We start from the raw sequence: 26709 nt of genomic DNA, 5'->3' as shown, positions 1-26709 counted from the left end.
TACACATACATAAACACATACACACACACAATAGTACTCTACAGGAGGAAGCATGAAGTTCACAAAGCAGCTGTCATCTCTCTTCTCACTAATTTCCCATTTTTTCTTTTGGCTCTAAAAATGTTAAAAAATGTTTACAGTGCTAATAATCAGTTAATTCATGTTTGATCAAATGTTCAGATCAAACTGAACCTGAAGTTCTATTAGAGAATATAACTGATTTTTGAGGTAGCTGGTATATCATTCCATATCTCATAAATCTGGAACATGAGGATTAAAGAGAGAATACTTGCAAGGAAGCAAGATGGAGAATACATAAAATGCATGTCAAACATGCTAATGTCTTCTTAAAAGTTGGTCATAATGCTAGTTTTAAATTTCTTGGCAGCCAATAAGAAGAGGAAAATCAATCAGCTTAAAATATTCATAGTATCTATAAGACAGAAATGAACTCCAGACTCACAGGAAACCCAACTAATCTGGAAGAATCCAGAGGCATTTTCCCCAGGGTTCTGATAAAAAGAACAATGTATAACCCAGTGAATCTGGTTCCACTAACTTCTTTACAGAAAACACATTGCAGCATTTCTCAGGGGAAATTTCTTATGAGCTCCTTCAATTTGAACAATAGCAAACTACCTAAGTATGATTCAGAAAGCACAATTTTTGGTCAAGGGCCATAGACCTGGCAAATCCCAAAACAGGAAGGATAATAGAAAAAACATGTAATAAATCTATCTACCCTTCTGTCTTTTTGCAAGTTTATCTTCATAAAAGAGTAACAGACACAGGAAATGTAAAAACAAATCTGTCTGGCCTCACTGTTGACAATACATTTGGTCAGTTTTGGTTAGTTTATTACCTTTAGGTTATCAAGATCTCAAAAGCTAATGCTTCTTCTCAGGTTTATGCTAGTGGAATTTCAGCAATTACTAACAACACTTAAAAAAAATGCAGTAGAATAGAGACCATTAGATTCAAGTAATTCTAAGAATAAGCTAGAGTTACCATTTGACTTATTATTTTTAATAATTTACTTACTTACAAATATTTCCTGAAAATAAATTAAAGATTTAGTCATAAAAGACCCTGCTGAGCAATAGTGTGTCAAAAGATTGCCTTCTATCCTGACCACAGACTTTTATATCTGTAAATAATTAAATATTTAAGGAGTTAATTCATTTCTAACCATTAATTTTCATCTCAGGTTAAGTGGTTTGTCTATTTGACTTCATTTCAAATTATCAGGACTTGAACTTAGACATCATTTGGCAAAAGATAAAAATCTCAAGGGTCCAGGAGCCCCAATTACTAATCTCTCTTATGGAGGTGAACATTTAGGCTGCATAAAGGACATGTATTCAATGTAAACTTTTGCTTTCTATGACACACATAAAGACAAAAATAGACATAATTTATAAGATGTTTATAAGATTTAGGAAATAGCTTATTGTTCTTAAAACAGTATTTTTAGTAGATAATAATTGTATGTAACCCTTTTAAAATGATCTCTAAGTTTGTTGTATTTCTAAGGATTGCCCTTTTGGAAAATGTCATCATTATTTTACAATAAAAAGAACTCAACTTTTTCACTAAATCAATTTCACCTCAATTATTGTTTGCCTCCAGATTCACCTTGGAAGCACATGAAAAATTTTTTGAAGACCTTAGGTGGGAAAAAAAACAAAAACAAAACTATCTGGTAAGTCTAGCCTAGCAAGTTGGATATGAATAAAGACATACATATTAATTGCAAAAGTTCACCATAATTGCACGTGCAAAAACACAGGTATTAATAACTAACCTCTTGAGCAGGAAATTGGTTGATTGCAGGTGCAATTATTGAAACAGAAAAAAGAAGGAATGGTGGAGTTCTGTTGAAAATGTAATCTCAAATTGTATGGGTTTTCAAACTACACTGCAATCAAGTTAAAAAGTATTGTTAATCATGTTGATGGATGGCAGAAATCAAACCAATATTGTAAAGCAATTATCCTTTGATTAAAAATAAAGTAAAAAAAATCTAGTGTCAAAAGTTTAGAAATAATAGGAACAAAAACACTGAATCAATTGTTAATCTAAAAGAAATAGACTGCCAAATATCTCCCCAACAAAGATGGGTTTGTTTGGATTCAGAAAGAATTTCAGTTTATACAACCTTGATGAGTCACATGCAAGTACCTACATGGCAGGTGAAGAATGCTTTTATAGAGAGGAAAATGAAGTCGGAGGGCTACAGTTTCATCGGCTGCTTCCTTTCCAAGAAGAGGGATATTTCCTGTTGGATTCTGCTCTTATTGTCAGGTGCAAATGTTCCCCCTTCTGTTCTCCTGACATTATTTAACTGAGGTTTCTGTTTAGTAGTGTTTTACACACTGAAGAAGTAATTAATAAAAATGCACATATCAAAATAAAACCAGTTTATAACCTAGGAGCACTCAAACCAAAATATAAATGAGGCTCAGAGATATTAATGTATTTGTTATAAAGCAGTTTATATGGTGAGAAGGAAGTGACTGTTCATTCTTCCCAGAGATTGATCATAATATTAAATCTTACTTAAATGATAGAAAATTGGTCAGTGGTTACCTCATATCAACCTTCAGTTCAGTTCAGTTTAGTTGCTTAGTCGTGTCTGACCCTTTGCGACCCCATGAACTGCAGCACGCCAGGTCTCTCTGTCCATCACCAACTCCCGGACTTTACCCAAACTCATGTCCATTGAGTCGGTGATGCCATCCAGCCATCTCATCCTGTCATCCCCTTCTCCTTCTGCCCCCAATCCCTCCCAGCATCAGAGTCTTTTCCAATGAGTCAACTCTTCACATGGGGTGGCCAAAGTACTGGAGTTTCAGCTTTAGCATCATTCCTTCCAAAGAACACCCAGGACCAATCTCCTTTAGAATGGACTGGTTGGATCTCCTTGCAGTCCAAGGGACTCTCAAGAGTCTTCTCCAGCACCACAGTTCAAAAGCATCAATTCTTTGGCACTCAGCCTTCTTCACAGTCCAACTCTCACATCCATACATGACCACGGGAAAAACCATAGCCTTGACTAGATGGACCTTTGTTGGCAAAGTGATGTCTCTGCTTTTGAATATGCTATCTAGGTTGGACATAACTTTCTTTCCAAGGAGTAAGTGTCTTTTAATTTCATGGCTGCAGTAACCTTGGGAAACAGTAAAACTTTGCTCACAATTTCCAGAGGTGTAGATGAGAAATGACCCAAATCAGGTTAGTCTTGCAAAATAGGCTAAACTAAGTTTTGCTTCTATGACTAAATTGGTTTTGTCTGCTCAGGGAACTTTCAAGATTGCTCTCCATTTGTTTTTTATTTTTTTTGTTTTATCAGTTGTTTTTCAGTTGCTAATTCTCTAAGTTTTGTCTGAATCTTTGTGAGCCCATGAACCACAGCACACTAGGCTTTCCTGTCTTCCATTGTCTTCCAGGGATTGCTCAAACTCATGTCCAAAGAGTCAGTGATGTCATCCAACTATCTTATCTTCTGTTACCCCTTTCTCCTCCTGCCCTCAACCTTACCTAGCATCAGGGTCTTTTCCATTGAGTTTGCTATTCACATCAACTGGCCAAAGTGTTGGAGCTTCAGCTTCAGCATCAGTCCTTCCAATGAATATTCAGATTTGATTTCCTTTAGGACTGACTGGTTTGATCTCCTTGCTGTCTAAGAGACTCTCAAGAGTTTTCTCCAGTATCAAAAATTAAACTTGCTAATATTTGGCTTTCATAGCATCTGTCCATCAGGCAGTAGTAAAGAAAACTATTGCTGTTAATAAAAACCATAGGCTTTTCATAATCTTTATCTTTCAAATAAGTTTTAATTCCTCAAGAATAATGTTTTTCTATATCTGATCATAACACAAATTAATACAATAATAGTTTGATATCTGGATTATTGCTATCGTTTTGAAGAAATGAGACCCAAAAGATAAAATCCATTTCTCTCCCATTCCAATATTCCCTACTTTACTATTTATTTTTTAAATGAAAACATCAATGTAGGGACTTCTGGAAAGAGCAGAGCTGTGTAAACTTTTATCTAGCTCCTTTCCTTCCAACAATTCAAAAGAAAAAGTTTCGATTTTGAACTAAAGTTGACGAAAGACAATTCAGGGATTAAAAAAAAAGAATAAGTTCCATTAAAAATATATAAAATGGGGAAAGAAAACTGAACTGGAGGAAGCAAACTTAAAAAAAAAAAAAGTGGAAAAAAGGCCAAGTGGTAGCAGATCTCAAAAAGACCAGAAAAACATGTTTCCTGAAGATGAGGGCATGATTATAAAGGGTAAAAACTGAGTCTCTTATGAATGGTGTGTGGGTGCATATGCGTGCTTAGTCACTCAGTAGTGTTCAATTCTTTGCAACCCCATGGACTATAGCCCTCCAAGCTCCTTGGTCCATGGAATTTTCCAGGCAAGAATACTATAGAGGGTTGCTATTACCTCCTCCCAGGATCTTCTCAACCCGTGGATTGAACTTGCATCTCTTGAGTCTCCTGCATTAGCAGGCAGATTCTTTACCAGTGCCACCTGGGAAACCCCTTATGGGTGATTTTGGGGTAAAGAGGGATAGCAAGAGAAGCCCTCCTTGGCAGAAAACAGTAGGGAAAGTCAGAGCCATTCAGAATTTAACAAAGTTGTATTTGAAAGTTGGTGCCTTTATAAACCAAAGGAATGAAGCTTTATTTTGTCACCAGAAAGGTGATCTTGATGTCCTGCTTTCTATACATTCCATGGGATTCTTCTGAAAAAGGTTAGTCACTTAATAAAGGGTAGTAAGGAAAGTAGCAAGGATAACATTAAAACAAATATAAGAAGTTGGAAAAAGGATGAAGAATTTTTAAAAAGGTAAAGCAATTGCACCCAAATGTGTTGTTTTGAGAAAGTGTATGAAAATTATAGACTAAAGTTTAACCAAGAATTTTTAAGAAGAAATGAAGCAATCACCTATTTGAAGGAAAAACAAGCAACAGAGATGCAAAATCTCAAGAAAGTGATACTAGAATAATAAGAAAAAATAAAAATGGTAACAGAATGAAGGAGAACAAATAAACAATATCATTATAAAAATGAAATAAAAAAGGGTTTAGGAGCATAAGGGAGAATTACAGTGTAAGGAAAAGGAATAAAAATGAGAAAAGCATAAATAAATATAGGAAAGGAGAGTAGTAATTATAGAAGATGCATGAAGGAGGTCCAACATAAGAATGAGTTTGGTACCTAAAGAAGAAAATCAGAAAATATATTATTTAATTATAACTGTATTTGAAGTACAAAAGTGTATCTGGAGATGAAACTCATGACACATTTCAAGAAAAAGAAAAGGAGACAAAAATTACATTGTTAAAATATATATAGATAAAAATTTAATGTTGTCATTAGTGAGGAAAAGTTGACCTGGCATAGTCAACACCAAGGTGCAACATAAAAAATACAGGAATTTAAAGGCAGAAGCTCTTACAAGGGAAAGTTAAAACCTTTGAATTTCCCTACAGCTAAATTTAATCAGTGAAGACAGGGAAACAATATCTGTAATACTTAAAGAGGAAAAATGTGAACCAAGATTATCTATCTAGCCGTACGGTCTTTCTAGAATGAAGACTACTGAAAACAATTTTAACCGTGCAAGAATCCAAACTAAATCACCCTGAGATACCTTTTTTACATTCTACATTGACAAAAATTTTAAAAAGTCATCACCATAACACATAAACTAAAAGGTAACTTTTATACAATCAGTGTAAGAGAATAATTTGATATAGTCTCTGCACAGGTCACTTTGTGTGCTGTGTGTGCTACATTGCTTCAGTTGTGTCTGACTCTTTTTGACCTCATGGACTGTAGCCTGCCTGACTCTTCTGTCCCTGGGATTCTTCAGGCAAGAATACTGGAGTGGGTTGCCATGCCTGCTTCCAGGGGATCATCCTGACCCAGGGACTGAACCCAAGTTTCTTACATCTCCTGCACTGGCAGATGAGTTCTATACAACTAGTACCACCTGGGAAACCCACAGGTCACTTTAGCAAAATTAATCAAAACTGCAAACACAAATCCACTTTGATTAAATAATTCTGTTTCAGGGATTATATTGTACAAGTACCCTTGCAATGTGGAAATAATATGTGAAAAAGTGTTATTTACTCAATAATATTTGTCCTAAGAAATAATGAAAAATAGATGAAATGTTTATCAAAATATGACTATATACACTGTAATGTTCCACAGAATGGAATACTATGTGGCTATTAAAATGAATAGGAAAGCTCTTTATGGACTAATATAGAAAGATTAGGGCTTGCTGGATGGCTCAGCAGGTAAAAAATTCACCAGAAATACAGGAGACCTAGGGGATGTGGATTCAATCCCTGAGTTGGGAAGATAACCTGGGAGAGGAAATGCCAATCCACTCCAGTATCCTTGTCAGCAAAACCTCATGGACAGAAATCCAGCTCATCCTCTACCACCCTCTTTTGCTTTTGCCTTCAATCTTTCCCAGCATCATGGTCTTTTCTAATGAGTCAGTTCCTCAAATCAGGTGACCAAAGTAGTGAAGCTTCAATGTCAGCAACAGTCCTTCCAATGAGCACACAGTTGGTTTCCTTTAGGGTTGACTGGTTTGATCTCCTTGCAGTCCAAGAGATTTCAAAGGTCTTCTCCAAAACCAAAATGTGAAAGCACCAATTCCTTGATGTTCATCCAACTCTCACATCCATACATGACTCCTAGGAAAACCACAGCTTTGACTAGACAGACCTTAATTGGCAAAGTGATATCTCTGCTTTTTAACTGGCTGTCTATGTTTGTCATATTTTTCCTTCCATGGAGCAAACATCTTTTAAATTCATGGCTGCAGTCACCTTCCATTGTGATTTTGGAGCCCAAGAAAATGAAAATTTTCACTGCTTCTACTTTTCTCCTTCTATTTTTCTATTTTTTCACTGCTTCTACTTTTCCCCTTCTATTTGCCATGAAGTGATGGGACCAGATGTCATGATTTTAGTTTTTTGAATGTTGAGTTTCAAGCTAGCTTTTTCACCCTCCTTTCACCCCATCAAGAGTCTCTTCAGTTCCCCTTTGATTTCTGCCATTATGGTGATATCATCTGCATATCTGAGGTTGTTGCTGTTTCTCCTGGCAATCTTGATCCCAGCTTGTGATTCATCCAGCCTGGCATTTTGCACTGCATATAAGCTAAATAGGCAGGGTGACAATAAACAGCCTTGATGTACTCCTTTCCCAATTTTGAAAAAGTCTGTTGTTCCGTCTCTGGTTGTTACTTCTTGATCCACATACAGGTTACTCAGGAGACAGGTATGGTGGCCGGGTATTCCCATCTCTTTAAGAATTTTCCACAGTTTGTTGTCATCCACATAGTCAAAGGCCTCGGCATAGTCAATGAATAAGAAGTAGATGTTTTTTCTGGAATTCTCTTGCTTTATCTATGATCCAACTGATATTGGCAATTTGATCTCTGGGTCTTCTACCTTTTATAAATTCAGCTTGTACATCTGGAAGTTCTCAGTTCACCTACTGTTGAAGCCTAGGTTGAAGGATTTGAGCACTAACTTGCCAGCATGTTAAATAAGTGCACTTGTGGGGTAGTTTGAAGGTTCTTTGGCATTTCCCTCCTTTGAGACTGGAATGAAAACTGACTTTTTCCAGTCCTGTGGCCACTGCTGAGTTTTCCAAATTCTCTGGTGTCTTGAGAGCAGCACTTTAACAGCATCATCTTTTAGGATTTTAAATAGCTCAATTGGAATTCTGTCACATCTACTCGCTTTGTTCCTAATAATGCTTTCTAAGGTCTAGTTGATTTCACACTACATGATGTCTGGCTCTAGGTGAGTGACTATACCACTGTGGTCATCCAGGTCATTATGACCTTTTTTGTATAGTTCTTCTTTGTATTCTTTCTACCTCTTCTTAATCTCTGCTTCTGTTAATTCTTGGCCATTTCTGTCCTTCATCGTGCCCATCTTTGCATGAAATGTTCCCTTAGTATCTCCAATTTCATTAAAGAGATCTCTGGTCTTTCCCATTCTATTGTTTTCCTCTATTTCTTTGTATTGTTCATTTAAGAAGGACTTCTTATTTCTCCTTGCTATTCTCTGGATCTTTCCATTCAGTTGGATATACCTTTCCCCTTCTCCCTTGCTTTTCACTTCTCTTCTCTCCTCAGGTATTTGTAAAGCCTCCACAGGCAACCACTTTGTCTTGGATTTATTTTCCTTTGGAATGGTTTTGGTCACTTCCTCCTATGTAATATAATAAACTTCTGCCTATAGTTCTTCAAACAGTCTGTCTACCAAATCTAATCCCTTGAATGTATTTGTCATTTCCACTGTATAATCATAAGAGATTTAAGTCATACATGAATGGTCTAGTAATTTTCCTTACTTTCTTCAATTTAAGTCTGAATTTTTCAAAAAGGAGCTCCTGATCTGAGCTACAGTCCAGGTTTTTTTTTGTTTTTGTTTTTTAACTGACTGTATAGAGCTCCCTTTTTGGCTGCAAAGAAAGTAATCAATCTAATTTTGGATTGATCATCTAGTGATGTCCATGTGTAGAGTTGTGTCTTGGATTATTGGAAAAGGGTGTTTGTTATGACCAGCATGTTCTCTTGACAAAACACTGTTAGTTTTTGCCCTGCTTCATTTTGTACTCCAAGGCCAAATTTCCCTATTATTCCAGGTATCTCTTGATGTCCTACTTTTGCTTTCATTCCTATGGTGAAAATATCATCTTTGTGTATGTGTGTGTGTGTGTGTGTGTTAGTTCTAGAAGGTGCTATAGGTCTTCATTGACCTGGTCAACTTCAGCTTCTTTGGCATCAGTGTTTGGAGCATGAACTTCGATTACTATGATGTTGAATGGTTTGCTTTGGAAACAGACTGAGATCACTCTGTCGTTTTCGAGATTGCATTGAAGTACTGCATTTCAGATTTTTTTGTTGTTGTTGTTGACTATGAGAGCTACTCCATTTCTTTCAAGGGTTTCTTGCTGACAGTAGTAATTGCAACGGTCATCTGAATTAAATTCCCCCATTCTCATCCAGGTTTCCCAGGTGGCACTAGTGGTAAAGAACCCACTTGCCAATGCAGGAGACATAAGAGATGCTGGGTTCAATCCATGGGCTGGGAAGATCCTGGGGTTGGGAAGATCCCCTGGAGGAGGGCATGCAACCCACTCCAGTATTCTTGCCTGGATAATCCCTTGGAGAGAGGAGCCTAACAGAGTACAGTCTATAGGGTTGCAAAGAGTTGGACATGACTGAAGAGGCTTAGCATGCTTGCACACATGCATTCCCATCCACTTTAGTTCACAGATTCCTAAGATATCAGTGTTCACTCTGGCCAACTCTTGCTTGACTACATCCAGTTTACCTTGATTCATGGATCTAGCATTCCAAACTCCTAGTCAACATTGTTCTTTATAGTGTGGGACATTACTTTCACCACTGAACACATCCACAGCTGAGCATCATTCCAGCTCTGGCCCAGCTGCTTCAATCTCACCAGAGCTACTAGTATTTGCCCTCCACTCTTCCTCAGTAGCATATTGGACACCTTCTAACCTGGGGCTCATCTTCTGGTGTCATATCTGTTTGCCTTTTCATACAGTCCATAGGGTTCTTCAGGCAAGAATACTCGAGTGGGTTGTCATTTCCTCCTCCAGTGGACCACAGTTTGTCAGAACTCTTCACTATGACTCATCCATCTTTGGTGGCCCTGCACACATGGCTCCTAGCTTCATTGAGTTACACAAGCCCCTTTTCCAGACACGGCTGTGATCCATGAAGGAGACCCTGTGTGGCTAAAGTTTGGTTCAGTACAACCCTCAATGAGATGACATTTTGTTGGTATGTCTCAAAATGGAACTTACCTGATAGGATCTTCACAACCTCATAAGGCACTTGATTACCTACTTAATAACTCTTATCAAAAACTCCCATAATAAAATGTAGTCAAGTTTTCTGTGTTTTTTAAAATCTAATAATATTATGTCTACACTTTGGTCCTTAAAAGTGTAAGCCATCTCCACAGTACAGCTCTTCAGATATTAGAAGGAAGTTGTACTGTTTTCTAATAAACTCTTTTGTTTATTCTAACTGGTATCTTATGTATTTTTCTCCTTCTATTTCTTTGGTTTTTAATTGCATAAAAAAGCAGTTTCATTAATTTTGCAAATTTGTGAGTGTATATGCTCTTAAATTTGGTTTATTAAATTTGATTGGTTCTATTTTGGCTAATTTGGCTTCAGAGAAATTTTATATAGAATCATAAAAATTGGTTTACATGGAAAATGCTAATGCAATTATGCATGCCCTCCTAATAAAACCAATTTCTGTTTGTATGCTTTCAATATATGTCCAGGAACAGAGATATGGAAATGTATCACTTTGTAGTTTATTCTTTACTTACATGTTTGAGATTTGCAGTGAATTAACAAAATAGAAAGCAAAATAACCCCATAGTTCTAAATTTGCTTTGAAATATAAACTCAAGATATAGAAAAGTACTGATGTCACCAGATATAGCTAAAAAGAAATGAAACACTAATGAAGAGGCATTTTATTACAATCAGACTTGAAATTCTCTTGAAATTGAATTTGTAAAAGACACGAAGTAAGTTATTTGATTTGGAAATTTTACAATAAAATCTGTTATATATTTTAATGCATCCTTAGTGCTCCTACTAGATTACATGGCATGTGTTTTATATTTTGAAATATTTGTGTACAATATTTTAAAGTGGTCAACAGTTTGAAAACAATAGATACAGTTCTTCTAAAAGTAGATGGTATTTGTAGGAAGCAGAGAAGCAACCATACTGCATGAAATGCCTGGGCAATGACAGTTAAACCTATAAAGGGAAGAATTCCTGCTCCAGAGGGTGCAGTGCCAGCTAGTCAGCTGATCTGCAGCCGAGTTGGAGGCATAAGCAAAAGAATGGGTTGTGGCTCTAGGCCAGAGCTTTTCAAAGAGAAAAGGAAACAAAGAACAGTACTAGACTTGATAATCAGGCCAGTGGTACTATACATCCCACTGTCTCCAGTAGTCTTTTTTCCTTTTTTTAATTCCCACCCTAAAGCCAAGAAAGAAAATGAGAACCTCTTAAAAGAACTCCCACAACATATCATTGGGAAATCTTTGGGATAAGTTTTTATAAGCCAGGGAGAGAGATGATAGGAAGTTCATGGATTAAAAAAAAAAAAAAAAAAAACAAGAAAGAACTAGAAGGAGATGGCTTTTAGAGATTTGAAAAAAAAATATAGCAAATGCACTGCATTATGTTATACAAGTAGTAGCCAGAGGACAAATGTTATTGGAGTCAGCTGATACTTCTGGGTGTATAGATAGCAAGTGTCTTAGGACATTTTGTTGATAAGTATAGAAGGACATTTATACCACTCCCTCTCTAAGGTTCTGATGTGAAAAATTGTGTGTATGTGTGCTCAGTCACTTAGTCATGTCCAACTCTTCAGCTCCATTAGCTCCTTTGTCCATGGAATTTTCCAGACAAGAATACAGGCTTCCATTTCCTACTCTAGGAGATCTTCCCAACCTAGGGGCCAAACCAGCATCTCTTACATCTCCTGTGTTGGCAGGTGCATTCTTTACTATTAGTGCCACCTGATATGAAAAATAAGGGCATTTAAATACATAGGCAAAAAAGATCAGCTAACCTTTGGGTTTAGTATAGATTCACACATTCTAATTACCAAATTATTAATGCAAAGCCAGAGAGAATGCAAGTTGTTTTTAACAATTTAAGAGAGAAAGTCAGTAGGTAACTATCTCAAAGGGAACTTATTAATTCAACAAGCAGTTTTAAAGTATTTTATCTGTATGCTGCTAAGTCACTTCAGTTGTGTCTGACTCTGTGTGACCCCATAGATGGCAGCCCACCAGGCTCCCCCACCCCTGGGATTCTCCAGGCAAGAACACTGGAGTGGGTTGCCATTTCCTTCTCCAATGCATGAAAGTGAAAAGTGAAAGTAAGTTGCTCAGTCGTGTCCGACCCTCAGTGACCCCATGGACTGCAGCCCACCAAGCTCCTCCATCCATGGGATTTTCCAGGCAAGAGTACTGGAGTGGGGTGCCATATAGATCACTATAATTATGACACACTCAAAGTTTCTCTTGGTTGATTCACTCATTGATTCAGTCAACCACTTACTTACAAATTTATTTTAGCAACTAAATTGCTTCAAATATTAAAGGCAGTAGAATTAGTCCAGTGAGACATGTAAAGTTTCTTTGATTTTACATGTCTCTACATATACTACTTGGTACTATAAGTTAGTTTTGCAAAAATGTAGAAATTCCTTTGCCTCAGTTCAAATGTCATAATAATGTAACTTGATACGTTAATGGTGTCTTTACCTCTATCTAATTTTCTTCATTAGGTCCAAACATTGAATTTTGTATATTTATTATATCTTTATTATACTATTTACACTATGTATACATTAAAACTTTAACTTTTTCCCATATAAATGGTAGCACAAAGAGATTACAAATACAGGAGGAAAGACTATCCAAGGTGACCACAGAGATAATTTTCTGATATGAAATTTTTAGAGCATAATAGAAAGAAGGAAAGTGAAGTCGCTCAGTCGTGTCCGACTCTTTGCGACCCCATGGCCTGTAGCCTACCAGGCTCCTCTGTCCATGGGATTTTCCAGGCAATAGTCCTGGAGAGGATTGCCATTTCCTTCTCCAGGGGATCGAACCCGGTCTCCCGCATTGTAGACAAGACACTTTACCATCTGAGCCACCAGGGAAGCCAATAGCATAATAAGTTTTCAATAATAAAATGTTATTCAAGTTGAAAGTCTGTTTTTCTATAAAGACTCCTAACTTGTGATAAAGACATTAGCATTATACTGTAGCAGAATAGTAGAATTCTACTATTACTTGTACCGTAATAGCTGTTGGTTTTTTCATCCTTTTGATAAGGGAAATGCAGTTAATTCCACGTTGGTCTCTTTGTTATACTTTATATACTTTAACTAATGAAAAACTCTATCATTAGCAGCTTTTCTACTGCTGAAGAATTATTTGGTCTTTTTAGATTTCAGTGGATTAGACATGCTCTAAGAATTTTTCCAGCTTGAAATGTCCATGAGTCTAAAACTAAGTGTTTATGTGAATATAAAACTAATACTATGCAGAGTACATTATGAGAACTGTTGGGCTCGATGAAGCACAAGCTGGAATCAAGATTACCTGGAGAAATATCAACAACCAGATACGCAGATGTTACCACCTTTATGGCAGAAAGTGAAGAAGAACTAAAAGGCTTGTTGATGAAAGTGAGAGAGGAGAATGAAACACTGGCTTAAAATGCAACATACAAAAAACTAAGATCATGGCATCCGGTCCCATTACTTCATGGCAAGTAGGTGGAGTAACAGTGGAAACAGTGAGAGACTTTATTTTCTTGGGCTCCAAAATTACTGCAGATGGTGACTGCAGCCATGAAATTAAAAGACGCTTGTTCCTTGGAAGAAAAGCTATAACCAACCTAGACAGCATATTAAAAAGCAGAGACATTATTTTGCCAACAAAGGTCCGTCTAGTCAAAGCTATGGTTTTTCCAGTAGTCATGTATGGATGTGAGAGTTGGACCATAAATAAAGCTGAGTGCTGAAGAATTGATGCTTTCAAACTCTGTTGTTGGAGAAGAAGCTTGAGAGACCCTTGAACTGCAAGGAGGTCAAACCAGTCAATCCTAAAGGAAATCAGTCCTGAATATTCATGGGAAGGACTGATGCTAAAGCTGAAACTCCAATACTTTGGCCACCTGATGCGAAGAACTGACTAATTGGAAAAGACCCTGATGCTGGGAAAGATTGAAGGAAGGCAAGAGATGAAGGGGACAACAAAGGATGAGGTGGTTGGATGGCATCGCCGACTGGATGGACATGAGTTTGAGCAAGCTCCAGGAGTTGGTGATGGACAGGAAATCCCGGCATGCTGCAGTCCATGGAGTTGCAAACAGTCGGACACGACTGAGTGACTGAATTGAACTGAACTGAATAATTTTTCCAACTTGAAATGTCCATGAGCCTAAAACTAAGTGTTTATGTGAATATAGAAATCATTGGTATTTCTTACCATAACCATCCCATCCTAACAATGCCTGAAGGATCCAGTTAATTTAGGGAGATAATTGTATTAATATTGTCTGGTAAGAAAAGTTCGATTTCAATGTCTATCTCTCTTCTCAGGCCCCATGAAGTGATTGATATTACTGAAGACCCACTCTTGGAAGCTGTGTAACATCAGTGCATATTAGGATAGACCACTAATTGCTTAAGTATAACGTGAGTGGTTGAAATAGGGAAGGACCCAGAGAAACATGACCATCAGAAAGGAAACTGAAGGAGAAAAACATTAGAGAAAAATAGAAGAAAATGTAAGTAGTGAGACCTTCTTTCAATGGAAATAAGAGAAAATGAAAGAGGAAATTTAAAATAGAGATTCTTTGGTCTGACACATTTAAAGAAAGAGCATATTCACTCTGGATGGCTGAGCATATTGTTGGTTTTCAATAGAGCTGTTAGTGACTACTGAGTTCAACTGATTACTGTATATAACTAATGAGGCCAAAGTCCAGTCCCCATGTGGGCCAGTTAACTGTGCCCTGTTCCACAACCACACAGCATGCCACTAACTTTGGCCAGCTGTCTACAGAATGCATGCTCTTTATTACAAAATGGACATGGTGTATGTGGATCAGTGAAAAATCTATTCTTACCAATAGGAAAAATTCTTAAGCCAGATGGTAGGTCAGGAATGTGACTTTAGCATATAAAAGATGGCATGTGTTCTGATTTTGAAAAGTAGAGTGGAGATTTGTCAGTTATCCAATTGTAGGTGAATATTTGGGCTAAAAATCTAGTCAAGTTTAGACAGTCAACATGGTGGTTTATGTGATATACTAAAGGCACTGCCATTTCAGTGTCTCAAACTTAAATGGCTTTGGTGACCAAAGAGATATATTGGCCTTCTAGACGACATAGAAGGTGGTGGAAATGGTAATGAATTGGGCAATTAATGCTGCACCTAATGTGATAGAAAAATAAAGGAAGAAAATCTCATTCACCAGACACCTGACTTATTTGGGCCAGTTATCCAGAGGAATTAAAAAAAAAAAGTCACAATGCATATGGGTAAGTGCCTGATAATAGAACAAAATATGTTGATTTTATTTAAAAAGACACTCAAAATACTTACTATTTTTTTATTTAAGAGTGTGTATCACCTCACCAACCAGTCCATTCTGAAGGAGGTCAGCCCTGGGATTTCTTTGGAAGGAATGATGCTAAAGCTGAAACTCCAGTACTTTGGCCACCTCATGCAAAGAGTTGACTCATTGGAAAAGACTCTGATGCTGGGAGGGATTGGGGGCAGGAGGAGAAGGGGACGACAGAGGATGAGATGGCTGGATGGCATCACTGACTCGATGGACGTGAGTCTGGGTGAACTCCGGGAGTTGGTGATAGACAGGGAGGCCTGGTGTGCTGCGATTCATGGGGTCGCGAAGAGTCGGACATGACTGAGTAACTGAACTGAACTGATCACCTCACCAGATCCTGAATTCCACAAAAAGGAGCACAATGTCTTGCTTGTCTTTTCTGCAGTAGAGCATAATATGAAATATAGCACCCATCCAAAAAAATTATAAATTTTTTTTCCTAATGCATAGCTATAGTGTAAACACAAGATTATATAATGGTCTCAATTATCTATATTAATTTCATTTTCCTAAACATACTTAAATTTTGGTGTGTTAGAAATTTATTAGAACAAATAGAATTAGATATGAAAAATCATATTCCCAGTGGTAGACAACACAAAATTAAAAGTTTACTTAATCTATATAAATTACAACAGTTGAAAAATAAATTTACTCTTACTTTAGAATTTTTCAAGGTAATTAAGTGGACTTCAGTTTAGTGTACATCTAATTAGAAACATTAAGAAAAGTATTTGCTTAGTTGCTAGATTTCATTTTCTTAAAGCAGATGAAGATAAAACAAATAAACAGTAATTAAATTGCAAAGAAATTTCTGGATGAAATAAAACAATTCTTTACAGTTTCTAGGTAATGGCTAAAGTGTTTCTGGCAAGAAAAGCATAATTAACAGCAGTGTTAAAGCTTTGCTTTACATTCTTTTGGCAATTGAGTCTACTAACTTGAAAGCTGTTAAACAGAGTATTTGAGTTTTATATTAATTTGCATTTCACTTGACTGCTTTTTACTGTTTTGCAAGCATGAAGCAGGGAGGTCTGGGTTCAACGCAACAAATTACTGTACGAAATAAAAAATTGCTACCCAAGCAGATTTGTGTTTCTACTGGGTTTGTCATGCTGTGAGTAAAAAAGAAAATAAAAAAGAAGTGTTGATTCTTTTAGAGGCATCTCAGCACCGTATCTGCACTATCAAAAATAGTCCTCGAATATAGAGTTATCTAGAAATTCAGCAGTTTGCAAACAAATGCACTAGGGAGTAGTTTTTTCACACTAAAATATTTTTGCTACACATCAGCAAGTCCTTGAGGAGAGCCTGCTGGCTCCAAAGGGCTGCAGTTTGCCGTTGAAATAGCAGAGCAATAATATTTAGTCAGTGCTAACAGTGAAACCACGATGTAGCTTCTCTTCATGGTGACTATTACATTTGACCCCAAATGGTTTACCCACTAGGACTGAAAATCAGGACTGCATTTTAATACTTACTTCTTAATCTTTGACATCTTTTATTATGACTTTTCAGAAGTGTTAAGCATACATGCCACCTGTTCTTTCCATAGGCATTGATCACAAAATACAGAATGAAAGACAACTGATTTTAAAAATAAATACATTCTAGTGTTTGTGCTTGTGTGCTAAGTTGCTTCAGTCATGTCTGACTTTTTGTAACCTCAGGGACTGTAGCCTACCAGGTTCCTCTGTCCCTGGGATTCTCCAGGCAAGCATACTGGGGTAGGTTGCCACGCTCTCCTCCAGGGGATCTTCTTGACCCAGGGAACAAACCCTAGTCTCTTTTGTCTCCTGCATTCTTTACGACTAGCGCCAAACATAGCTTTGATAGTATTCTGGTGTATGTACTTACTATCAAGGCTATGTTTTGGTTAATAGTGGGCAATAATAAAAACAAAGAGAATCTTGCTGTGAGGGTATTATTACCTGAGTCTGTTAGTTCTCTGCATTATTAAAAACAGAGTTAGTGCATAATAATATTCTTCAAATCATTAAAATATTTCAGCTTCCCTTTATCTATATCACTTTCTTCCTACATATTCATCTGGGTTTCAACAATTGTATATTAATCTAATTAATTCATATGACTATGGCATAACCTAAAATATTTTAAGGTTTTTATCTCTGAACTTTTTATATTAATGCATTCATATTTTTAAACTGAAGACCTGCAAGAGAACAGCTATGTAAAAAACATGACTCTAATAAAAATGAGGGGATAGAAATTCTTTATTGAAGGAGTTTATATATTGGCAGCTATCTAGATGGCTAATAAAGTTGTTTAAATATTTGCTCATTAGTGAAATGAAATCATATCAGTTTAATTCAGTCCCATTTCATGTTTCTAACTTTCAAAGCAACTTTTTAATATACACTGCAAAGGATTTTCTGGAGCTTTTGTGCTGTAATTTTCTTTCTTTTTCTAACTAGATATATATTGATGTAGTCATACCAGATGAGGTGTTGGGCTCCTCCTAAAATCTTCCTATTCATCTGTTTGAGTTTGACTGTAAATTTCAGTGACTGCAAAATCACACCACGTGCATCACTGGCAGGACTCAGGGCCTGAGATATGTGAATGATAGAGACCTTAGGTGTAAGATGGTTGATGCATCCCAGGAGTATTTAGGGTGACTACGAGCCTGTCACTGTGGGAGAAACTGCTTGTAGTACTAGGTTTATCTTAAGACATTCAGACAGGGAGATAAAATGCATATTAATCCCTAAGGATAAACAGTGTTTGCTGTTGTACTGGATAAGCATCTGTTTTGTCAGATTTAACCTAAATATGGGCAAATGGGGGGAAATCAGTGGTAAATTATTGGAGGGGCGCTGAAGCTGAGAGAAGTAAGTTGGAAGAGTAGAGGATGGTGTCCACCACACTCTGGTGATACATCCCAGTGCTGTCCTCTCCCACCTTTACTGACACATCTACATTTTGGGTAACCTTAAATAAAGTTGATATTTTCATTCTCTTCTGTCTCCTTTTTGCTCAGGCTTTCCTAAGGGGAATCTAGAGAGCAAGAAGGTCACTAACTGATGTCTCCAAAACAACAAGTGTCAAGGCACTTCGCATAGTTTCTTGAGGTTAAGGATGTTGTTTTGTCTAGTATCTTTTCTCTATAATGTCCAGCCTCATATTAGAAAAAATAAGTCCTGCATATATATTTTTTGAATGAGTATACAAAGGATTATAATGTTTTTATCTTCTGACTAAGGCCAGTAATTGTCTTGTTATTTTGACTTTTTCTCTAAAGGAATATTGCAAAAATCAGACCATAACACTTTTAGATGAAGCAGAGCATAGAGTTTTTATTTACTCAACCATATTCTGGTCCTCATTCTCAACCTACTTTTACTTGATCTTTCCAAAAATGCTAAATAAACATATTTGTTATAATACAGGAGCAACTTTAGCCTTAGCCTAGGTCACTGTTGGAGAAGGCAATGGCACCCCACTCCAGCACTCTTGCCTGGAAAATCCCATGGACGGAGGAGCCTGGTGGGCCACAGTCCATGGGGTCGCTAAGAGTCGGACGAGACTCAGCGACTTCACTTTTCACTTTTCAGTTTCATGCATTTGTCAGAAGGAAATGGCAACCCACTCCAGTGTTCTTGCTTGGAGAATCCCAGGGATGGGGGAGCTTGGTGGGCTGCCGTCTATGGGGTTGCACAGAGTCGGACACGACTGAAGCGACTTAGTAGCAGCAGCAGCAGGTCACTGTTAGCACCAGCAAAAGACAAGATGTGGAACACAAGTCCAAATAATTATCCACTAAGTTTGAATACTACCTTAACAGTTTTGCTTAGAGAAAAGATTAAATGACTTCTTTTCCTTTCAATTACAATTGTTTCATAATGAAAATTTTAGAGCCAAGGGGATATTTGAAAGTGAAAGTAAAATTTGAAATACTGATTAAATCCCCCTTCAAACAATGCATTTTTGGAAAATGTGTTGAAATGAATCTTTAGAAGCTGTGCCTACTTTTGCAAGATTAATTCTGTAAACACCCAGTTGATAAATGCTGTATCAAGTTCTCATATACTAGATATGGAACAAATATTTTCAGTGATTTAGATATATTTCCATGTTTATGTTTTACATATCAACAATATTCTATTGTTCATGAAGTCTTCTGAATACTTCATCTTAGTCTTCTTCTCCAAAGGCAAATATAAGAATAAGTGAGGCGAGAGAACAAAATTATTTTTTAATACTGATTTCAAATCCTTTGTTGATCATGTATGTTTTCCCCTCACTGCCTGTGGGGACTTGATTCAAAGCTGAGATTCTGTCTGATACATTTCCTTGTAAATTTTGTACTGCTTATGGGGCAGCCCAGCCATGTCCAAAATGGTCCCCAAGAAAACTTGCTTTCTGATATTCATTCCCTTGTGTCATCTGCAGCAAATTGTATCAGGATTGCTCTGTGTGACCAGTAGAATCTATAATGGTTAAATAAATTTATACTTCTACCTTATTCTCCTAGATCATTCACTTAGGAGGAAGCCGGCTACCATGTCAAGCAGCACTATTGATATGAACTGTGGCAAGAAACCCTAGCCTCCTACCAAGAGGAAGAATCCACTTGCCAGCCATGAGTAAGAAATCATGGAGGTGGATCCTCCATGCATACTCAAGTTTGCAGATAACTGCAGCCCTTAACATCTTAACCATAAATTCATGAGACACTCCATGCTAGAACCAGCCAGCTAAAACTATCCCCAAATTCCTAATCCACGAAAACCGTGAAATAATGTATGTTTATTTTTGTCTAAAGTAATTAAATTTTAATGTAAGTTATTACACAGCAATAGGTAACTAAAACATCTGTCCAATAAACTTTGCTCTCTGAAAGATTTGAAGGAGTGATATTTTAAGGATTTTCTGTGGGGAGTGGAATATCATTTCAGGATCAAGAAAACCTTAATATTCAAATAGTCACTGCTGTGGTCAATGGGATAATTCATTCTAGGGTGAAAAATGATTTTCCCTGCTGTAATGGAAAAAAAAAAAACTTCCTCTTCTTCTTTTTTAAGAGTGTATCTCAGGTTTATAATATGGACAATCAATATGTTTACACTATTTATAATCAAGTGAAGAAATTCTGCTAATGAAAATCATAGGATTTTTTTTAAACCCAATAGAGTAGACAGAAAAAAATAGTCTCCAAAAGATGCTCACATCCTAATTCTTGAAATTTGAGAATATATGCCTTTCATGGTAAAAGGGACTTGACAGATATAAGACCACCCCCACACACAATTTTACAGAAGTTAAGATTCTTTGTGACCCCATGAATTGTAGCCTGCCAGGCTTCTCTGTCTATGGGATTCTCCAGGCAAGAATACTGGAGTGGATTGTCATTCCCTTCTCCAGAGGATCTTCTCTTCTTGACCCGGGGATTGAACCTGGGTCTCCTGAACTGCAGGCAGATTCTTTATTGTTTGAGCTACAGTAAAGTCCAGTTTTATAGATACTCAAATAAATGTGGATTCATAGACCCAGAATCACAAGAGGATTATTTCCAGACCTCTGAAACAAAGTAGGATTTTCCAGGCTGGATTTCGAAATTTGTACTGGTGATTTCCTTTTTTCCCTTCTTATTTTCTTACTTTTTGAATGGGAATGTTCATAACTTTTGTCATATGCCAGACAGCTCCGGAAACTAGAAAAGATACTTTATTATCTAGCACCCTCAGAAGGAATGCTGACTTTCTACATTTTTATTTTAGCCCAGTGAAACCCATTAGGGACTGCTGACCTCCATCGTTATAATATGCTTGTTTTGCTTTAAGACACTATGTGATAATTTTTTACAGCAATGATTGGAAACTAATTCACCCATGTTTCCAAAAAATGTAGCAAAATTTAAGAGGTCACAACTGTACCATCTTTATTTTGTTTCCTTCAACAAAATCTTAACTAATATGGAAATGCCAGACTCAAACATAATACTAACAAGAAGTCTTTTTAATTTCTCAAAGTGCTCTTATTCTCTATCCTGAAGATAAAGGCAAGACTTCAACTTAAAGTTAACAATAGAATGTATTGTACTATCACTTATATTGGTATTTAACAGTATTATTTAACTTGTGTGTATTCTCTTTCACTGTAGTTAAAATATCAGTTACTTGAGAAGAGCTTAAGAATTTTTGTTGCTGCCATAGACAACACCTCCATCACCAGGAGACCTTGCTCTTGCTCACTCAGTAAATACTTCTTGATTGGATTATATGTAATTTCACTTTTTCTTTGCTGTTGTAGTTTTCCTTTGAGGTGTAATTTACATAAAATAAAATTCACAGGTTTTAAACATTCATTTGAATGAGTTTTTGAATTTATGCAGTAACATAATCACTATACAAAACGAGATACAAAACATTCCCATCATCCCCAAAAGTTTTCCTATGTTTCTAACAATCAATTCCTATTCTCTGAGAAGCCAATTACTTTTGACTTCTTTCATTCAACCAAATGTTTGTTACTAGTGGTGTCTCATGATATGATTACAATGCAAAATATTTATTTGTTCTCTGGTGCTGATTTAAGGGAGATATCTCTTTGACTTTGGCAGACACTGATGACATCACAACAATGTTCCACAGTTTGCCATTTGACAATCCTCTGTCAGCAAGGATGAAACTTTGTGGTGTTCTACATTCTTGACACTATTTGGTACTGTCAGACTTTTAAATTTTAGATATTCCAATGGAAATGAAATAGTATTTCATCATTGATTTATATACATGTTGTATATTTTGGTCCTTTGAAATTTACTGAGTTTTGTTCTTTGGCTTAGTGTATGCTCAATCTTGGTGAATGCTCAATATGCACTTGAAAAAAATATGAGTTTTGTTGTTGTTGAGCATAGCAACCTTTCCATAACAAATAAGTTAGTGGATAATTCTACTCAAATCTTCCATGCCATACTATTTTTTTCTATTAAAAAATATCAGTTTCCATTAAGAATATTATATATCCAATCAGGATTGTGGTTTTATATTTTTCTCTCTTTAGTTGTGTTATTTTATTATTTCTATATTTTAAAATTATTTTACAGTAATGTTCATACTGTATTTCTATAGCCACACACAAACATATGTGTGTACCAACACATATGTTTATGAATATATGCATACACATATATCTATAAAAATAAGCACAACAAAAATCTGCTTATTTATACATATGAATACCCTTGGTTATTTCTTTCTAACATCCAGAGTTCTGTTTTTTTTTTTTGGTCATTTTCTACCTTCCTTCAGCATGAAGAACTAGTTTTGTCATCTCCTGCAGTAAACTTCTGCTAGAAGCATATATTTTCTGCTTCTGTCTGAAAAATGTCCTTATTTTATTTTCATTTTTGGAGGATATTTTCACTGGATATAGAATTCTTGCTTGGTATTTTCTTTAAGCATTTCAGTAATTCTGTATCATTTTCCTCTGATCTTAACTTGTTTCTAATGAACTGTCTGCCTTAACTCTCAGTATTATTCTAAATGTTATGTGCTTTTTCACCTTTGACCAGTGATGAAATTTTCGATTCATTTTTACTTTATAGCCACTTAACTATGTGTGCCTAGGTATAGATTTTGTTGTATGTATTCTTTGTGAGGTTCGCTGACCATCTTAGTTACAACATGCATAGGTTAAAATATTTTCATTAAATTTAGAAAATTCTTAACCTTCATCTTTTAAAGTATTGCTCCACCTTGTTCCTGTTCTTATCTCCTTCTGAGAGTTTCATTTCACTGTCTATATCCACATTTCTCTATCTATCTTTAAATATGCCCAGATCTATAACAATCCAGCAATACACACTATCTTTCATTTATTCTTCCTTCCTACTTGGAAAATGTTTACTTATATTTGTAATTTTAGGTCTTGGAAATGCTTTCTGAGGTTAAGCAGTTACAAGAATAAGATGAGTTATACCTTCAGTAGCCAAAAGTGAAAACCCAAAAAGGAAAAAATAATAACAAATAATAAATTGGAATGACTAAGTGAGCTTCATGAGTTCTTGTATTCTTGTCTGGCACCTTTGAGACTGCTCAGAGAAGCAGAAGACATATGTTCAATTCAGTTCAGTCACTCAGTTGTGTCTGACTCTTTGAGACCCCATGGACTGCAGTGTGCCTGACTTCCCTGTCTATCACAAACTTGCAGAGCTTGCTCAAACTCATGTTAGTATGCTGCTACTGCTGCTGCTAAGTTGCTCAGTTGTGTCCGACTCTGTGCGACCCCAGAGACGGCAGCCCACCAGGCTCCCCCGTCCCTGGGATTCTCCAGGCAAGAACACTAGAGTGGGTTGCCATTTCCTTCTCCAATGCATGAAAGTGAAAAGTGAAAGGGAAGTCGCTGAGTCTTGTCCGACTCTTAGCGACCCCATGGACTGCAGCCCACCAGACTTCTCCATCCATGGGATTTTCCAGGCAAGAGTACTGAAGTGGGGTGCCATTGCCTTCTCCGCATGTTAGTATGAGGTAGCTATATTTTTAAACATAAATACATGTTCAAAAAATTCAAAAATGAAACTTTAATGTGAATTCATTGTAGTATGTTATGTTTTCAGTTTTTTGATGAATATTAACTTTTTTGTATGTTTCCACTGAGGCCTTTTTAGTTTATATTAATCAAAATACCTCAAAGTAAAAGATAATGTGGAGTAGGAAATAGCAACCTATTCTAGTATTCTTGCCTAGGAAATCCCATGGACAGAGGAGCCTGGTGAGCTGCAGTCCATAAGGTCACTAAAAGTCAGATATGACCGAGCAACTGAGCATTGATACAAAAGATAATGTACATGGAATTTAATGATTCTATAAGTTACACAAATTTTGTAATGCCTTTCTGGGGTGGTTAAGTGATCCTTCATCTCAGTCAAGCACAAAATGGCTAGTCAATGAAGGAATTGCTCTAAATAGAATGAAAACAAGTTCTCAAATGACTGAGTTTGCTATTCATTATCCTCTACTGTGGGCTTTCCAGGTGGCTCAGTGGTGAACAATCCACCTGTCAATGCAGGTTTGATGCCTGGATTGGGAAGATCCCCTGAAATAGGAAATGATAACCCACTTCGATATTCTTGCCTGGGAAATCTCATGGACAGAGAAGTCTGGCAGGCTACAGTCTGCCAGGGTCTCAAAGAGAGACACCTATGAGAAACTGAGCATACAGGCATTCTCCATTATTAAATTAACTCAAGCACATATTTTAAATAAAAAAATATCATTTGGGATACTCAAAATCACTACACTAAACAGTTCTGTCTGTTTTAATAAGGGTAAGATATATAATCCTTTAATGAACTAAACTTTATGAGCAATATTCTTATATTTATAAAATATATGAATTATGTGAACATAATAGTCAATTAACAATTGAATATTAGAGTAGATACTAACTAAAATTTAACTAATTTTAAATTCTATTTTAAAATTTTATATAGAGTCTTAAAGGGGTAATGACAGAATAGGTGTCAAGACCTACATGCCTATTTAAAACTGAAACAATGGCATGTGTAAAATCATTAAATGTGGTACTGTTGTTCAGTTTCTCAGTCCTGTCTGACTCTCTGTAACCCCATGAACTGTGACATGCCACATCCCCTGACCTTCACCATCTGGAGCGTGCTCAAACGCATGTCCATTGAGTCCATAATGCCAACCATCTCATCCTCTGTCATCCCCTTCTCCTCCTGCCTTCAATCTTTCCCAGCATCAGGATCTTTTCCAAAGAGTCGGCTTTTTACATCAGGTGGCCAAAGTACTGGAACTTCAGCTTCAGCATCAGTCCTTCCAGTGAATACTCAGGGTTGATTTCCTTTAGGATTGATTGGCTTGATCTCTTTGCAGTCCAAGGGACTCTCAGAATCCACTACTTTAAAACTGCTCCTCTGTCCTTCAATATATATTTACCAGGAGAGTTACATTTTCTTTCATTCTTTTTCAAACGGTGACTCCTGTTCTCCATCTCCTTATTTTCTTATTTGAGATGCAATTTAATTGAACAAGAAGTGAATAAAAGACCCAGTTTGCATAAATTTTGTTCACAAAGAAACTGGAGCTGGGACTGAGAGATGTCTAGTGTGGAGAGATGAAGGAACCTAGTCTACAGGGAGAAAGAGAAAAATGAGGGGAGAAAAAAGGAAAAGGCAAAATTAAGCAAGTTCTTAGGCCACCTGAATTTTAAGACACTTCTAATGACCCAACTCTGTCCTGAGCCTACCTGTACGATGTGCTTGGATTTTAAAGATATTTTCCACATATTTAAGTTGTCATTAATGGATACTAAAGATCAATGAGACCCATTCAAAATTTCAGTTTATTCAAGTATATGTCAATTTCAGCAGGGCAGTGCCAAAATGCAAGTGGTTAGGAATGATTCCACTGACAGGAGAAGGTAGGGGAAAGGCTTATATGCAGAAACAAAAGAAAAAAAAAAAAAGATTGGTTATAACTTAAGTAGTTGCTTTATTTAGGAAGGCTAGTTAACTGTGATTGTCTCTTCTCAAATTTCACTTTGTCAAATTCAAGTGCATTGACCCTGGCTTGGTTTTTGTTTTGCTTATAGAGACCAGCAGTGCTTTGGAGCCACCTCAGTCTAATGGCCTCCTTATTTAATTACTTAAACATGGTTTTTGTTATTTGTAACCAAGAGTCCTGAGTAATGCAATCATCTACAGCAAGTGATTTCCCCAGTAATACATATGCATGTTAGCTCTATACAGTAATGCTCCAGAAGTCCTTATACAAAATATCTGGTTCTCTTGGTATCATGTATTTCTTTCTTTCCTTTTTGTTGCTTAAATACATGTACAAATAACAGAAAAGCACAAGAATAATAATAGTTATAATCTTATTTCCTTTAAAACAATCCTTGCCCATGTTTCCAGAGGAAAAAAAAAAAACATCATCAGGAGGGCAGTGTATACAGTTCTAGTGCGTGTTTTACACAGATATATTTTTATTTGTAACAATTTTACTTTGGAGTGTGAGACTAAAAAAATACAGATGATAATGGGACTTGATTTTTCAGTTATTCTATTTAAGCATCTTTCACTTTCTCCGTGTATGTGCACATGTGTGTGCACCTCTCAGTCTCATTATATATTTAATACGTTACTGTTAATTGTTCCATTAGTATTCCACATTCTATTCATCTGTTTCTCTAATGACGGGCATTTAGTTATTTCCAACTTTCAGTGACTACAAACAATGCTGTGATTGATCATTCTCCAGAAGTTCAGCCATCTGCTGTGATTACAAACACTGGATGATTTTCATCATGGTTCTGATTTGCTTTCTAATTGCATGGCTGGGCATTCACCCACCATCCTACCTGGACCCCCCTCACCATGGTAAATGCTCTCAGCAATAAATTTCTGAAGAAGGGACTTTGGGAAATTATATAATTC

The sequence above is a fragment of the Bos grunniens genome, chromosome 6 (assembly GCF_055505025.1).
Source record: "Bos grunniens cultivar Pamir isolate PY7600 chromosome 6, Bosgru_T2T1.0, whole genome shotgun sequence".
In the NCBI taxonomy this organism is placed as follows: Eukaryota; Metazoa; Chordata; class Mammalia; order Artiodactyla; family Bovidae; genus Bos; species Bos grunniens.
This window is presented reverse-complemented; position numbering follows the sequence as displayed.